General features: G+C 39.4%; 1 non-coding gene across 1 annotated transcript; it reads left to right on the top strand.

Moving 5' to 3' along the window:
* Positions 1-4,189: 4,189 nt before the first annotated feature.
* Positions 4,190-4,296, top strand: LOC127098997 (small nucleolar RNA R71). Its single transcript, XR_007793667.1, has one exon. It is a non-coding gene; the product is annotated as a small nucleolar RNA R71 (small nucleolar RNA).
* The last annotated feature ends 13,797 nt before the right edge of the window (positions 4,297-18,093 follow it).

The raw sequence follows: 18,093 nt of genomic DNA, 5'->3' as shown, positions 1-18,093 counted from the left end.
TTGGCCACTAGTTTATGGATGGTACGATGTTGCTACTCTATGCCTAACTCCATATTTTCTTAAAAGTTTGTCAAATATTCTTGATATAAAGTGTGATCCTCCATCGCTTATGACTAAACGTGGTGTTCCAAATCTAGGGAATATATAGTTTTTAAATAATTTGATTACTACCCTAGTGTCGTTTGTGGGTGCAACTATAACTTCAATCCACTTAGATACATAGTCTACAACTACTAAAAGATACCTGTTTCCTAAGGATGGTGGAAAGGGTCCCATGAAATCTATACCCCATACGTCAAAGAGTTCTACTTCCTGAATGTTTCTTAAGGGAATTTCATCTCGTCTTGAAATGTTTCCAATGCGTTGGCATCTATCACACTTGACAATGAAAGCATAGACATCACGCCACATGGTAGGCCAGAATAGGCCAGCTTGAAGAATCTTGGCGTATGTCTTAGAGGTGCTCGCATGTCCACCATAAGGTGCAGAGTGACAATGCTCGATAATACTATTTACCTCTTCTTCTGGAACGCAACGGCGAAAAATGCCATCTTGACCCCTTTTGAAAAGGAGCGGTTCGTCCCAATAGAAGTTTCTCACATCGTGGAAGAATTTCTTCTTGCGATGGTAGTTAAGATCAGGGGGTACTATATCAGCAGCTAGGTAATTAACGAAATCTGCATACCAGGGTACGTTACTTATTGCTAAGGAATTTTGGGGGTGCTCATAAAGATCTAGGTTATTATCTTCAATGGTTTCTACTTTAGCTATCAGTCTATCATAGGCGAAATCATCATTTATGGGTATTAGTTCATGTTTTAGATGTTCTAGCCTAGAAAGGTGATCGGCTACTACATTCTCAGTGCCTTTTTTATCTCTTATATCTAAATCAAACTCTTGTAGTAATAGAATCCATCGGAGTAACCTGGGCTTGGCATCTTTTTTACTTAGTAGGTAACGAATGGCAGCATGATCGGTCTAAACAATAATTTTTGCTCCTACTAGATAAGATCTAAATTTGTCTATAGCGAAAACTACAGCGAGTAATTCTTTTTCGGTTGTTGCGTAGTTAAGTTGGGCAGCATCTAGGGTTCTACTGGCATAATAAATGGCATGTAATTTTTTATATTTTCTCTATCCTAGAACGGCTCCAACTGCATAATCACTAGCATCGCACATTATCTCAAAAGGTTCCGACCAATCGGGCGGTTTCATAATGGGTACAGAGATTAATGCTTGCTTTAAAAGATTAAATGCGTCATTACATTTTTCATCAAAAATGAATTCAGCATCTTTCATTAAAAGTCCGGTTAATGGTTTTGTTATTTTGGAGAAGTCCTTAATAAAACGCCGGTAGAATCCAGCGTGTCCAAGAAAGCTTCGGACTTCTCTGATGGTTTTTGGGGGTTTTAGGTTTTCTATAACTTCTATTTTAGCTTTATCTACCTCTATACCTTTTTCGGAAACTATATGTCCTAAAACTATTCCTTCGGTCACCATGAAATGACATTTTTCCCAATTTAGCACGAGGTTCACCTCCACGCATCTCTCCAGGATTTTCTCAAGGTTAGCAAGACAATTGTGAAAATCAAATCCGCAAACCAAGAAATCATCCATAAACACTTCCATGATACCATCTAGGTAATCTGCGAAGATTGACATCATGCAGCGTTGGAAAGTAGCTAGGGCGTTACAGAGGCCGAAAGGCATTCGTCTGTAGGCAAAAGTTCCATAAGGGCATGTAAAGGTAGTTTTTTCTTGATCTTCTGGGTGAATAGGTATTTGAAAGAATCCAGAATATCCATCCAGATAACAGAAGTAGGAGTGTATGGCTAGACGCTCCAGCATTTGGTCTATAAATGGTAAAGGGAAATGGTCCTTCCTAGTTGCTTTATTTAATTTTCTATAATCTATACACATCCGCCATCCTCCTTCTAAACGTTTTGCCACATGTTCGCCTTTATCGTTTTGCACGACCGTGATGCCTCCCTTTTTAGGTACTACATGCACAGGGCTCACCCACTTACTATCCGAGATCTGGTAGATTATACCCGCCTCAAGTAACTTAAGAACTTCCTTTTTAACAACATCACTCATTATAGGGTTTATTCTTCTCTGATTCTCCCTAGAGGGTTTTGAATCTTCTTCGAGCGAAATCCGATGCATGCATACGGATGGGCTTATACCTTTCAGGTCAGAGATATTATATCCTAAGGCTGAGGGATATCTTCGTAAAACGTCTAAAAGTTGGTTCGTTTCCTCATGGCTCAAGGTAGCACTAACTATAACTGGACGGTTCATCTTTTCATCGAGGAACTCATATCTCAGGTTCTTAGGCAGTTCCTTAAGTTCTAAGGTTGGTTTCTTAGGGCATGGCATAGGATCTGGGGTAAGGGATAAACATTCGTAAAGGTTATCATCGATGTAAGGTTCTTTAAAGTCATCATCTTCCTTTATGGGGGTTGATGGTAACTTAATTGTTTTTATAGTTTCTTTTTGTTCTAATTCTCTAACACATTCATCAATGATATCTAAGGCATAACACGAGTCTCCCATTACAAGTGCCATAAGAAATTTCGAAAGTATAAATTCTATTTTCTCGTCGCCTACCTCAAATGTCAACTTTCCTTTCTTGACATCTATTATGGCTCCTGCAGTTGATAAGAATGGTCTACCTAGAAGGATTGGTATATCATTGTCCTCTTTGATGTCCATGACGACAAAATCAGTAGGGATAAATAGTTGACCTATCCTAACAGGAACATCTTCTAAAATGCCTATCGGATATTTAACAGATCTATCGGCTAACTGAAGTGACATCTTAGTGGGTTGTAACTCTCCTAAGTTTAACCTCTCACAAACTGCTAGAGGCATTAGGCTCACACTAGCTCCTAAGTCTAGAAAAGCTTTTTCGATGACATGATTACCCAAAAGGCAAGAAATGGAGAAATTTCCAGGATCTTTATCTTTCTTTGCTAATTTGTCCTCGGAAATAGCATTACATTCCAAAGGCTTCGGATCGTCAAGTCTACGTTTGTTGGTAAGGATGTCTTTCAGAAAATTTGCATAAGAAGGTATTTGGGTGATGGCTTCTGTGAAAGGGATTTCTACATGAAGTTTTTCTATAACTTTAATAAATTTTTGGTACTGCTTATTGGTTTGGGTTTGTTTGAGTCTTTGCGGATATGGTATAGGTGGTTTATATGGTGGGGGTGATACGTAAGTTTTATCTTTAGGTTCTTCTCCTTTCTCTCGACCTTCCTGGTTTTCAGATTCCTCTGGTTCCTTTACTTTGTCCGGGGGTTTGGTACATTCCTTAGAAGTTTCGGGTTCACTCAATCTTGGGTTTGGTGGCTCATCATAAGCGTTCCCACTTCGTAGGGTAATGGCATTGGCTTGTCCTCTCGGATTTTGTTGAGGTTGTCCAGGGAATTGTCCTCCAGGTGTAGTCTGAGGGGCTTGGTTTAAAGCTACCTGAGAGATCTGGGTTTCAAGCATCTTGGTATGAGTAACTATTTGGTCAACCTTGGTTCCTAACTGAGTAATCAATTCGTTAACATGAATGTTTTGGTTCATGAACTCCTTGTTTTGTTGGGTTTGAGCGGCGATAAAATTTTCCATAATCTTCTCAAGGCTCGACTTTGGTGGTACAGGTTGCATAGGTTGATTTGATCTAGGGGCTTGATAACTAGGTCTCGGAGGTGCATTATTTTGAATAGGGTTATTGTTTTTATAGGAGAAGTTCGGGTGATTCCTCCATCCAGGGTTATAGGTATTCGAGTATGGGTTCCCTTGGGTGTAGTTCACTTGCTCGGAGTGGGTTTCGTTTAATAGACTGCATTCTGCAGATTGGTGTCCTTGGGTTCCACATATCTCACAATCCGACGAAACTGCGGCTATAGTATTCGGGTTCGTGTACATATGCTCGACTTTTAAGGCTAATGCGTCCATTTTAGCTTGCATCATGTCTATAGAACTCAGTTTATGCACTCCTCCTTGGGCTTCCTTCTTCTCAACTGTCGCTCGTTCGACTCCCCATGATTGATGGTTTTGAGCCATGTCTTTGATGAGGACACTAACTTCAGGATAAGGTTTGTTCATCAGAGCACCGCCTGCGGCAGCGTCGATGGTCATCTTTGTGTTATAATGAAGTCCATTATAGAAGGTTTGAATGATTAACCAGTTTTCTAAACCATGATGTGGGCATGCTTGTAACAACTCTTTATATCTCTCCCAAGCTTCAAACAACGATTCTCCTTGATTTTGGGTAAATCTAGTTATATGGTTTCGAAGAACGGCGGTCTTACTCGGGGGAAAATATCTAGCAAGAAAAACTCTTCTAAGGTTATCCCAAGTCGTCATGGAATTGGGTGGAAGGGAATCTAACCATGATAGGGCTTTATCTCTGAGGGAAAAATGAAATAATCTTAAACGTATTGCCTCAGGAGAAGCTCCATTGGTTTTAAAAGTATCTGCTAATTGAAGAAATATTTTTAAATGTTGGTTAGGGTTCTCGGTAGCGAGACCCGCGAATTGTCTCTGTTGCACTAGTTGTAACAGAGATGGTTTAAATTCAAAATTATTGGCTGGGATAGTTGGGTTTACTATACTAGAACTAGGTTCTTCATTAGATGGTTGAGCGAAGTCCTTAAGAGGTCTTTGGTTTTGATCTTCGGCCATAGCTCTCTTAATTCTATGAAAGAATAAACGTGCGCGAGCGTAACGTTCAGGTTCCGCCAGAGGGTATACTAAACTTAAACTTCCGGTGATGCGAGTTCTTCGCATTGACCGGCGGGAAATAACCTAAGTCTAAACAATATAACAACATGAAAATGAAATTTGACGAAATTGGTCCCCGGCAACAGCGCCAAAAACTTGATGCGTGCTTTTCGCAAGTATACGAATGCGTCAGAGTAATATAAAAGATTGTCGAATCCACAGAGACCAAGTGTCAAGCTATCGTTATCTGTTGTTATGGTGTTTATCAAAGGTAGTCAAAACAGGTGTTTTTCGTAGTGTGCAATGAAAAGTAAAGTATTTAAATAGATTTAATTAATAAAGATAGGGTCGAATGTAATTCACTAATCAATCGATGATCCAAGTACTTGCTAATAGAACTACTTATGGGCAATGTTTCCTACTTTGAAAAGAACTAATTTAACAGGAACTGTCGCTTTCGCGTATTCAGAACCGAGTTGTACTCCCTAATCAAACCCTCTTATTGTCACTTATAAAAAGGCGCGCATTGCGTTAGAGTAGTAAACCTATTTTTAAGAAATATAGTATCTTGACTAAGTTGAAAAGTATTATAACCTGGACTTCTTAACCAAAAGAGGTTCTTACAAACCAGACTCTAAACTTATAAACGCGTCCGAAAATAGTTTTAAAATCTCTTTTCTTCTTAATATTAAAAACTCCTAATGAACTAAACAAAGCGCTTTCGCTGTTTTTGAAATAGTAAAAAAACAATTAAGTTTATAAAGACGTTGGACGGCTTTCGATCTTACCCAACGGAATTGAAGTGTGGGAAAACTTAATTTGAAAGTTAAAATAGCCCTTAAGTGTTTCTACGAACAATTGTACGGATTATCGGTTCAATTACGATCCTTACATTCTAACCTTTTAGATTTAGTTAGACATGGTAAAATAAAAGTGCATTAATTTAAATAAAAGTAGTGCGAGTGCGGAAAGTAAATAAAAGTAGTGCGAGTGCGGAAAGTAAATAATTTAAAGCGAGTGTGACGAAATAAATAAAGTAAAGCGAGTGCGGGAAACAAATAAAGTAAAAGCGAGTGCGGGAAATAAATAAAGTAAAAGCGAGTGCGGGAAATAAATAAAGTAAAGGCGGGTGCGGGAAATAAATAAAGTAAAGACAAGAAATAAAAACCTGCTCCAATCGGAGGGTTGAGTAAATTGCAATGCGGAAAAGAAAATGGCGGCAAGATTAACTTCCTTCCAAAGTGCTCCAAACTCGATTACAGACTCTATCACAGACTTGATGGCACAATTGTGGTAACACTCCAATGTGAAGCGATTACCACTATAAAATACTGAATATATGCCTAAGTGAAACAAAGTTGCTTCTGAGTTTGCCTCTGCTCTAAGTTTGGATGGTTGTAAAAGTGAATTCGCGTTTCTATTTATAGGCAAGTAAAAAGATGGAAATGACTTGGATGCCCTTCACTTGAAAATAGGAGGGAACCGTTTTTCCTCTTGTGGCGCCCGCCACAAGGCCATGGCGCCCGCCACAAGGCCAAAGTGAGGCGCCTTAGTGGATGTAGTGGGGAAACGTGGGAGTTAAGGGAAGTTGAATTTGACACGTCATGGCTTGGTCTGTGGCGCCCGCCACTGGGTAGGCCATAAGCACAAAATGCTGAATTTTAGGGTTTTTAGCCCTTTTTCACTCCTTTTCTCGATCGGGGCTCCGATTAAAGTAAAAACCTGAAAACAAAGGAAAACACAGTAATAACACAACAAAATGACAATAAAACAACTAGAATGCATGTGAAATCGGAGTCGAAAATACGTAAATTTTAGTGTTATCATACATAACATGGCATACATGATAGATCCTATTGCAGATGCATATGGAATCTTATTCATGCGATCCCTTTCTTCCTTAGTTGAAGGGGATTGTGTTTTTGATAGACACAAGCCATGTTGCATAGGTATGAATCCTTTCTTGGAATCATGCATATTAAAGCGTCTCAGCACTTTGTCTATGTATGTACTCTGACTTAGCCCAAACAGTTTTTATGATCTATCTCTATAGATCATGATTCCTAATATATAGGCTGCTTCACCTAGGTCCTTCATAGAAAAGCATTTCCCCAACCAAGACCTTACTTGTTGCAGGGTAGGGACATCGTTTCTAATGAGTAATATGTCATCTACTTATAATACCAGGAAAACGATCATGCTCCCACTAACCTTCTTGTAGACACAAGGCTCATTTTCGTTCTTGATGAATCCATATTGTTTTACTGTTTCATTAAAACGAAGATTCCAGCTTTTGGAAGCTTGCTTCAATCCATAGGTTAATCTTTGTAACTTACATATCTTTTGGGCTTCTTCTGGTATGTCAAATACTTCAGGCTGTGTCATGTACACATCCTTAAGAAGATTCCCATGAAGGAAAGCAATTTTGAGATCCATCTGCCATATTTCATAATCATGATATGCAGCGATAGCAAGTAAAATCTGAACAGATTTAAGCATTGCAACTGGTGAAAAGGTTTCATCATAGTCAACCCCATGAATTTGTTTATATCCTTTTGCAACCAGTCTTGCCTTATAGGTATGTACCTTACCATCCATGTCAGTCTTCTTTTTGAGGACCCACTTGCATCCTATAGGGTTAACTCCTACAGGAGGCTCTACCAAGGTCCAAACATGGTTTATGTACATGGAATTCATTTCATAGTTCATGGCTTCTAGCCACTTCTCAGACTCGGGACCAGTTATAGCCTCTTCGTAGGTCACAGGCTCATCTTGATCCATGAGTAATACATCACCTTGATCAGTTATGAGATATCCATATCTCTCAGGTAGGTGACGTATCCTGCTCGACCTACGCTGGTCTTGTTCTACTTGAGCAGGTTGCTCTTCCACAACTACTTGTGTTTCCTGCTCTAATTCCTCCATAGGTGTATCAATGCTTTGTGATTCTTGAATTTGTTCAAGCTCTACTTTCCTCCCACTGATTCCTTTGGAAATAAAATCCTTTTTTAGGAAAACTACAGTTAGAGTGACAAACACTTTGCCCTCATAAGGATTGTAGAAGTAATACCCTCTTGTTCCTTTAGGATACCCCACAAATAAGCATTTGTCAGATTTGGGCTCAAGCTTAGTTGAAATTTGTCATTTCACATAAACTTCGCAACCCCAAATCTTTATGTAAGACATATGTGGTTTCTTATCACTCCATATCTCATATGGTGTCTTCTCGACCTTTTTGGATGGAACACGGTTAAGTGTGTAAGTTGTTGTCAATAGTGCATGTCCCCAAAAGGAGTTTGGAAGATCGGCGTGACTCATCATGGATCGGACCATGTCTAACAAGGTTTGATTTCTTCTCTCAGATACACCGTTCCATTGGGGTGTTCCATGAGGAGTAAGTTGGGATAGGATCCCACACTCTTTCAGATGGTCATCAAACTCTAGGCTTAAATACTCACCATATCGATCTGATCGAAGAGTTTTAATATTCTTACCTAGTTGGTTTTGTACTTCATTCTTGAATTCCTTGAACTTTTCAAAGGACTCTGATTTGTGTTTCATTAAATACACATAACCATATCTACTGAAATCATCAGTAAATATGATGAAGTACTGAAAACCTCATCTGGCTGGTATGTTCAGTGGTCCACATACATCAGTATGTATGAGGGCTAAAAGATCATTAGCTCTTTCACCTTTTCCTGTGAATGGAGACTTTGTCATCTTTCCAATTAAACAAGATCTGCATGTCTCATATGATTCATAATCAAAAGAGTCCAAGAGTCCATCTTTATGGAGTTTGGAAATGCGTTTCTCATTTATGTGGCCTAATCAACAATGCCAAAGGTAAGTTGGGTTTAAATCATTAGGTTTCATCCTTTTAGTATTAATGTTATAAATAGGCATTTCAAGATCAAGGACATATAGTCCAGTGTTCATTTGTGCAGTAGCATAGAATATATCATTCAAATAAATGGAGCAACAATTGTTATTTATTATAAATGAAAAACCAAACTTGTCTAAACAAGAAATGGAAATAATATTCCTGCTAATTGCAGGTACATAATAACAATTCTCTAACTGAATTATTAAACCACTAGGTAAAGTCAATACATAAGTTCCTACGGCTAAAGCAACAACCTTTGCTCCATTGCCAACTCGTAGGTCAACTTTACCTTTTGCCAAATCTCTACTCCTTTTTATCCCCTGCACATTGGTACAAATGTGAGAACCGCATCCATTATCTAATACCCATGATGCAGAAGTAGATAAATTAGTTTCAATAACAAAAATACCTGAAGTTGAAGTCTCTACTCCATTCTTCTTATCTTCCAGGTACTTTGGGCAGTATCTCTTCCAGTGTCCGGTCTTACCGCAATGGAAGCAGGTGTCTTCCTTTGCTATGCCTCCACTAGGCTTCAAAGCAGGAGCAATGGGTTTGGGTTTGGCAACTTCCTTGCCTTTCCCTTTATCACCCTGCTTAGTGGGTCTTTTGTTCTGTCTCTTTCCATTTCCGATCATCAGAATGGACTTCCCTTTTGACTTCAGATTCTGCTAAGCAGTTCTTAACATGGCTAGCAGTTCAGGAAGAGATTTGTCCATATCATTCATATTGAAATTAAGGACAAATTGACTGAATCTATCTGGCAACGATTGCAAGATCAAATCAGTCGCAAGTTCCTTTTCGAGGGGAAAACCCAACCTCTCAAGGTTCTCCACATACCCAATCATCTTGAGCACATGGGGACCTACAGGGGCTCCCTCAGCTAACTTTCCTTGAAAAAGGGCTTTTGAAACTTCAAAACTTTCATGCCTTGCTTGCTCTTGATAGAGCATCTTCAGGTGTTCGATCATATCGAGCGCTGCCATGTTCTCATGTTGTTTTTGCAACTCTGAGTTCATAGTAGCTAGCATGAGGCAAGAAGTTTCATTGGCATCATTGACATTCTTCTTATAAGCATCTCTTTCTGCCTTAGGTGCAGAACTAGGAGGTTCCTCTTCAGGAACAGGGTTCTCCAAGACATACAACTTTCTATCATGTTTGAGGACAATCCTCAGATTTCGGTGCCAATCCAGAAAATTTGTCCCAGACAATTTTTCCTTATCAAGGATTGATCGCAAAATGTTGTTAGAGGTGTTTGTTGTCATGTTAATCTACATGAAAATAATGAAAATATAAGTATCAATAACATATTTAATTAGGCCTTTAATTAAATATGCTCCCACTATTTTACTCAAAATAAATGACCCTCACCATTTGATTCGGAAAATCCCATTGGAAGATTTTCTAGTGGGTCGAGATCCACATTTCACTTTGTTTTAAGTCCGCTAGGCGGATTACACAAAACTAGGTTATTTAGCTAGGAACTCCTTCCAATTGTATCTAATACAACTCTCGAATATTTTAGTTGGGTGAATAACTCCTTATTCCAATCCATCACATGGATCATTCTAACTCTTGCTTCTAAACATATATAATCTTATTATAATTTGTTTAGTTAAGTTTGACCCATTGTTTTAGCAATTGGATATTACAATTATCCCATCGCACCTTACTAATATAGAATATGCACCTTGCGTAGGCGAAACCTACGTTATTTGATACTAGTCTTGATGAGTGCTAAAACTTGGAAATCATAAACTTAATATTTAATTTGAGGGAATTTACAATTATTCTGATCTCACCGGCTTATTTATCATATAAATCATCTCTCACATGCATCAACATACATTCACATGCATCAACATACATAATGAAACAGTTATGGCCCCTAGCGTAATTGTTCTCCCAAGCCAATGAGAGAACCTAAGCTAACCTAATAACGATCTAAGCTTCTCCAAGCAAGATCTTCAAGGTTGTCCTCCTTTGATATTGTATTCTTCTCTTTCTTCATAATATTACATTACATAAAAGAAACTCGTTTTACATATAGGGAGTGAGATGAGAAAAGAAGTTACATTAAGAGATTAAAAGAGAGGCACGACACGCAAGTTATATTTTAAAATCCCAAAACAAAATAAAGGAAAACTAAGGCCATAACCGATCACCACAAGACAATAATAATAAACACATTATTATTATTAATTTAAATTCTGCTAATTAATTAAAACCAAATTAAATTTCGGCGACCGATCACACTACGCAGAGTTAGCCGGGATTTTTTGCATCAATACTTGATACTTTAAAGCACAACTCTTGCGTAGTCACAACCCTAATCGTATAACTCTTTGACAGCACAACCCTTGTGCCGTAATGAACCCTAATGCACCAATTTCAGACCGTCAAACACACCTCGATTGTTAATTCAGTATAATTGATCAACACGTCATTGCTTCACCATACTAATGTCGGATCAAGAAGCAAATGACCATTGATCGCTCAAAGGAAAACAACCATTAAGTGTTTGAATGAACGAAATAGAAGCAGTATATCATATATACCGTATTTTGCATCAGGATTACTTATATCATATATATGACTTCATTGATATCAATTGCGTAACCTATGGACGATCGATGTATCGCTGCTTCACCATACTAACGTCGAATTCCGCAGCATAGTCAACATCAATCATCCAAATCGTACACACATGATGCCAAATTTAATTACTCTTTTATTCTTTAATTCATTCTGTCTTTTAATCGTATTAATATAGAAAATACAGAAAATAAACAACTATCAGATGCATGGTTTCGTAAGTGGCTCTAATACCACTGAAGGAGAAGAGCAATCCAAAACGCAGCGGAATTAAAAAAAAATCTCCTTTAGTGATCCTTACGAATGGGCATGAGCAGTGATAGAATCATTACCTCTTGTGGCGATTGAAACCTTTGATGCAGATCTACGGAGCGATCACGAACGTTGAATGGTGACAACGCCTCTACTCAGTTCACACGAACGGATTCCTTCAATCTCAGTGCGAGCTACTACGAATAAAGGTTTTGAGAGAGAGAGAGAGAGAGAGAGAGAGAGAGAGAGAGAGAGAGAGAGAGAGAGAGAGAGAGAGAGAGAGAGAAACGAAATTGCAACTGCACAAGTGTCATGTGATCTGACAAATCCTTTTGTGATAATACTTATGTATACAATTACCCTTTTGCCCTTATGTCTATATTGAACACAAGACATAAACCATGTCATCCTTGTCCAATTCAATATTGGGTCCGTAGACATTTATCCTGTTATGCAGGATGGGTACATTCTATCTAGGTCACTCATGTCCCTCAACATGCTTCGTGGAGTACCCATCAACTGTCTTTATGGTCACTCAGTTACGAAAAATGTTTGATCAACAATAAGGCACTCGACTCTACATCTAGGGTACATAGTGGTTTCAGGTCAAAGGATAGGATACACCATTATCACCATGAGAATAACTTATGACACTTAGCATACTATTCTATATAGTATTCTCATAGCGGGTCAATCCAGTATAAATATTACTCTCAATATTCATACTTATGTTTAAGACTTGATAACTCCTTATCCATGATCCATGAGGTGTGATCAACAATCTATATACATAATAGTCTTAATGCTTTAATGTTATCCCACTTCACAACAAGGCTCGACTACAGATACTTTAAGAATAATGTCCTTATATTTAATGGGATCTCATGATTAAGTCACACTTGATACATTAAACGGACTAGCTATTCTAGGGACTTTATTAAACAAACATAATAAAGAAAAAGCATTTTTATTATTAATAAATAATTCGATACAAGTACCAAAAGTATTGGCCTTTAGGGCTTACACCAACATATTATTCCGGCAAGGAGTGTATTGGCCTACTATGTTGAAAGACTGCGTTGAATTCGCGAAGGGATGTCAGGAGTGTCAAGTGCATGCAGGCATACAACATGTCGCTGCAATTGAATTACATTCTATCATCAAACCAAGTCCATTTATAGGTTAGGATTTGGACTTGATTGGAGAAATTTGACCTCCGTCATCGAAAAGTCAAAGATATATATTGGTAGGAGTTGATTATTTCACAAAATGGATTGAAGCCATACCTTTGCCAAATGTGAACCAAGAGGATGTGATCGAATTCATTCAGAAACATATTATTTATAGGTTTGGAATTCCAGAGACAATCACAATGGATCAAGGATCAGTATTTACTGGTCGGAAAATGCAGGAATTCGCCACGGACACATGTTTCAAATTGTTAACGTCAACACCCTATTATGCTCATGCCAATGGACAAGTTGAAGCTGCCAATAAGGTGATCATTGGTTTGATTAAAAGACATGTAGGGAAGAAACCTAAGAATTGGCACAAGACTCTGGACCAAATTTTATGGGCATGTCGTACGTCTCCTAAAGAGGCTACTAAGTCGACCCCCTTTCGCCTAACTTTTGGCCATGATGTTGTCTTGCTAGTAGAAATCCACCTACAATCCCTAAGGATTCAGAGGCAACATGAACTCCCCAAGGAATCATATTGGAGCATGATGTTGGATGAATTGGTCGATCTGGACGAGGAAAGGTTAAATGCCTTAGAATTACTAAGGCAACAAAAGAAAAGGATAGAAGTTTATTATAACAAGAAAGTGAAAGTTAAAAGTTTTACGCCTGGGGATTTGGTTTGGAAAGTGATCCTTCCAATGGATCGAAAAGATAGAGCCTTGGGGAAATGGTCCCCAAAGTGGGAAGGCCCTTTCCAAATCCTGCAGATTTTTTCTAATGGTGCCTATGAGATCGAAGAGCTCAACGAAGATTGGAGGATTCTAAGAGTAAATGGGAAATATTTGAAAAAATACAAACCGACAATCCGATAAGTAAAAATAAGAGACGAGTAATTGCGTAAATAAAGCGAAAGCCAAAATGGTAATAGTAAAGTCATAAGGCCAGAAGACCAATATTCATTACAAGGAGAAATTCTGTTACATCTTCAGACAAATAAAAATAGCATTAAAAGGGAAGATTGGCCTTAATCTGAAGATACTTGACTTTGAGGAGCTCCAGCCTTTTTGTGCACAAAAATCTTTTTGAGCGCAGGAGTTTGACGTTCGATTCAAGCCGTCGAGCTTTTTCGACAAACTCCATGCCAAGTGATAGATCCTGAGCCATCGAAGCATCATCAAATTCCAACAGTTGTTGCTTGTCCTTTTCAGCATCAAAGATTTTGGCTTGCAATTATGATATTTGTTATCTCCAGGAAGCAATGTTGCGATCATGAGCATCGACCTTCTCTTTATTCTTTTGCTTCGTCTGTTCCGACTCCATTGCCGTATTGGTATATTCGGTAGCAGCATCCCAAGATGCAGCCTCATAACCAATTTTTTTCTCTATTTCCCCTGTAAGGTGAGGTAGCAACTTGTGATCCACAATAACTTGGTCAATCATAGTCCGTATCTCTAGAATAACATTCGCCACTTTGGGGGAAACCTCTAACAAGTCAACCTGGCTAAGAAGAGCTTTCAGAGTTAAAGGGGCAGAAGGATCAACCAGCACCAACAGAAACAAGTCACCCTTAAAGACTTTGTCCTTGATTTTAGAAAGGATTTCGTCCGTAGGGGTGCTCGAAGGCTGATCTTCTAACACTGAAGTGTTATGACTTTGATCAGATGAATTCTCCCTATAATTTAGCATCGTCTTTAAATACTCCAATGGCTGACTTCGCTTCAAGATAGCCAACTTTTCTGCAGAAAGGGCACCAATGCTACTTGACGAAATGCCAATTGTCGGATTGTCAGCCATTACAGGGGTTTGAGTTTGAGCATGTTCTTCACCTGCATTGGCTCTTCCTTCTATTTAGCCCTCGGTGTTATCAGGGTTAGTCGACAGATTTCCTTCAGCCGCTTCCTCTACAACCATATCTTCGACGCCCCATCCTTCGCCCTAAGGCTCATTCATTTCTTCCGCTGTATGTAGACCCCGTGGGTTTCCTCATCCTCAGCTAGTTCAGCCTCAGCCATAGGAACTGGATCACCTTGGGCCTCATTTTCTTCGCTCGAGTCAGTTTCATGACCAGAGTCACTGGTATGAGAATGTTGAGTAGTGGTTTTTGGTGGCGAAGCATCGAGATTACCGATTGGAGGCTGATTGATCTCACTTATGGACCCCTTTTCAGAGGACGGTCGATAAGTAGGTTCGTCAGCGTTGTTCAAAACATCAGGTACCTAGGTAGGCTTGGAGGAAGCAACTTTCTTGGGAAGAATGACAATGCTCGCGTCACCCTAAAATTAATACAATCAGAAGGTGTAAATGACTAAAAGAGGAAAACAAGTGAAATAAAGTGAAGAGAAGTGTGTGGTACCTTATAACCTTCGACCCCGGGGCTAGAATTGTCGCTCTCACTTTAAGCCGCTGCTACTCTTTCCATTTCCTTAGGACTAGGTTCTTGGATAACAAGCGCAACGGGCCTTTTTCTTGGAAGTTTTATGTTTGGTTGATTCAGAGGATTGATGGGTTTCGGCTGTAACTTCCTTTTCCTAGAAGTGAGGTCCAAAACAGGCGACATGTCATCTTCGTCAAAATCTACGACGATGGGGGCAACATCAGGTTTTGGGATTTTTAGGGGACTTACCGGAGGTTTTCGAGCAACCTGAGCCAAGCATTAAATGATATATCATCAATGTATAACAAGGATAAAGGAACAAGGAAAGAGAGGTACCTTTGCAGGTTTGCTACTTCCTTCAACCTTCGAGTCGATGGGTCCTTTGTTGGTGTGTTTTTTGGGGGGATCTTGATACCTAGACAAAAACAAGAAGAAATGGTCAGCGTTAGCTAAAAGCAAGTCAAAGGGAATCTACTTCGAGGGAAGCCCTTTGTATCACACCTTCATATATGTCTGATTCGATTCGGACATCTTCGATTCCTATATGAAGGTGCCCTTTGAAACTGCCTAAAGTGTGCTTAGTCGCAACCACCCGCTGAGCCTTTTTCTGAGATTGTTTTTGAAGAATTTTAATAGAGTCTCCACAAATGAATCAATCTGGAAATGGGGGTGCAAGAGCCACTACGAAGTCAGCATTTGGCAGTGGAGGAAACTTTGGGGGAAATAGTTCAAGAGCCATTTCACAGCGTTTCTCGCGAGGAACATATGAGGGAATCTTTAAAGTTTCCATTTTCTTTGAAAATTTCTCTTTGAGCGTAACAACTGCTTCGTGGATGGTTCGACTAAGATCATCAAGTCGATAGGCAGTTTCAAAGTAGTTTTGAAAAGCTTGAATTTCTTTTATAAGCGTATAGGTACCTTTCTTGGTCTTTACTGCACAAGAAGAAAAGCTTTGTCAAACAGTTGAATAAAGGAAGTAACATCGCAGAATTCCTCGATGTAATACTTAGCCCACCACTTCCCAAAATCTCGACTACAAAGGAAGCTAGGCTCAAAGTGAAATGGAGTCAACTGGGTCCTGCCATTGTACTTGGCTATTTGTTTGAAATCCGTGGTTTCAGTATGAACGACATTATGAAGGAGAAGGCTAGTCTTGTCGTACAGGCACTTCGGGAGGACCTGAACCAACCCAAATTGTCGAGCAACGAGGTTGGGCTGGTAAGTTATCAGCGTGACTTGGACCTTCGAAGGGTAAGGATCCAAGGCGTCAAGAAGGCTTCCCAAATTAGCAAGGATTCTGTCTCTTGCTTTTTAAATGAAGAGGGGAAAGTCCTGGTAAACCACTTAGGGCCAACTTTCCTAAGAGCGAAGGGAGCCATACTCGAAGTAAAAGTATGAAGTTTAGCAAACATCATGATATAACTCATGAAAGTTTGTTGGAGAGCTTGTCCTTCGTCCCTAGGGGTTAGTTGAGCTAGCCTTAGTACTTCGACCCTCCTATGTCTGATTCCTTTAGCATCCTCGTCGACGAGGCCCTTGTTTGGCAGATTGGCCTCGAAAGTGGCGTTGAGTCAAAGTTGTAATAACCAAAAGGGACCAGACAACAAAATATTCCCTTTGTCCCCCAGATTCTTTAGTTGAGCCACTCCGTCGCTCAATGATTCGTACAGACTCGCCAGAATCATCTCACTTAAGCAGACGTCATGCCCCACATGTAGTTGGTTAGCCATGGTGAGATATTTCTTGGCAACTTGTAATGATTTCGAGCAAAATACGGAGTGTGATAGCCACAACACCAGAAAAGCTATATGCTCCATGTCGGAGACAACCTCAGTGTCTTTATCATGGTAATGGGCTATGTGTGTTGAATATGTCGCTCTTGTAGTTGAAAAGGCAATAGTATCCATGGAATCAATATCAGGATCGTAAGTATGGCCAGTGGGTTTCAGCCCTATGATAGTGGCCATGTCTAAAAGAGTGGGTGTGACCATTTCACAAGGAAGATGGAAGGTATAGTGTGTGCTGTCCCAGAAGTACAACGAAGAAATTAACATAGGGTTACTATAATCCAAATCCAATTTCGACAACATAATAAGGTCATATATCCCTATATCTTTCCAAGCCTGAGCTTTTTATTTCTCTATTTTGTTTAACCAATTGGAGTAATCAGTGGGAACTTTGAAAGTTGGGGTGGCACGTAAGGCTCTAAAACCATTGTTCATAAACCTCAAATCTATAGTGTCTTCAGCCTGGGTATTTTCGAAAGAGGAAGTCATAGGGTTTCTAGCCTGTCCTATGGGTTTGCATTTATGGTAAGACGGAAAAAACTCTCTAAGCTTGCTGGTATCAACGTCTAAATCTGCTAAAGGTTCAGACAAGGCATGAGTTTTATTAGAGACAGAAACGGGAATGAGTACCTGAGAAATGTAAATTCGGTGTTGTTCCTCTGTCTGAGGTTCTGGTAGGTACTGACGATTGCCAACTGCAAGAGGGGCGGATAGCCTAGCAAATCGCGGAAGTTCAGAGATTTTTTTGGGGCTTTGGACCTGTTGGCGGTAGTTTTGAAAGAGACTCCTGTTCCCTTGAGAGCTTTGCTTGAAGAGTCCATCATTAAGGTTTGAAAAACAAAATCTGAGTTTCAGTTAGAAAGGATTGGGAGAAAGGAAGGTTTGAATGTTTGAAGATTCAGAGAATGTGAGAATGTTTTGAAAAGGGTAAGTAACTGGGTTTTATAGGCCTACAGGGAGACGTTTCAAATCAACATTAATGGTGGACAAGTTAATGGGACACGTGTATCCCTTGGGCAGTGTAGTGAAAATGGCAATTAATGTTATAGCCCATGATTTCCTAGAAGCTAGAAAACATGATGAGTGAAAAAGATTTTGTTATGGGCTGAAAAGACGTGGGTAGGAAAAACAATGATGACGCTGACGTCACCAGACAAGTGGAGGAACTAAAAAGTTTTTCCAATATTGAGACACCTGGTGCGGTATCAGCCATTGAGGCGTCGAAGTAAGGTCTCAAAAAATGTCTTTCTCTCTCGTGTGTCGAAAATGACATTTTTGAGGGGCAATCTGTTAGCTCAAATT

Source organism: Lathyrus oleraceus, chromosome 6 (genome assembly GCF_024323335.1).
Source record: "Lathyrus oleraceus cultivar Zhongwan6 chromosome 6, CAAS_Psat_ZW6_1.0, whole genome shotgun sequence".
Classification (NCBI taxonomy): Eukaryota; Viridiplantae; Streptophyta; class Magnoliopsida; order Fabales; family Fabaceae; genus Lathyrus; species Lathyrus oleraceus.
The sequence above is the reverse complement of the archived record's forward strand: the minus strand, read 5'-3'. Positions and strand labels throughout refer to the sequence as shown.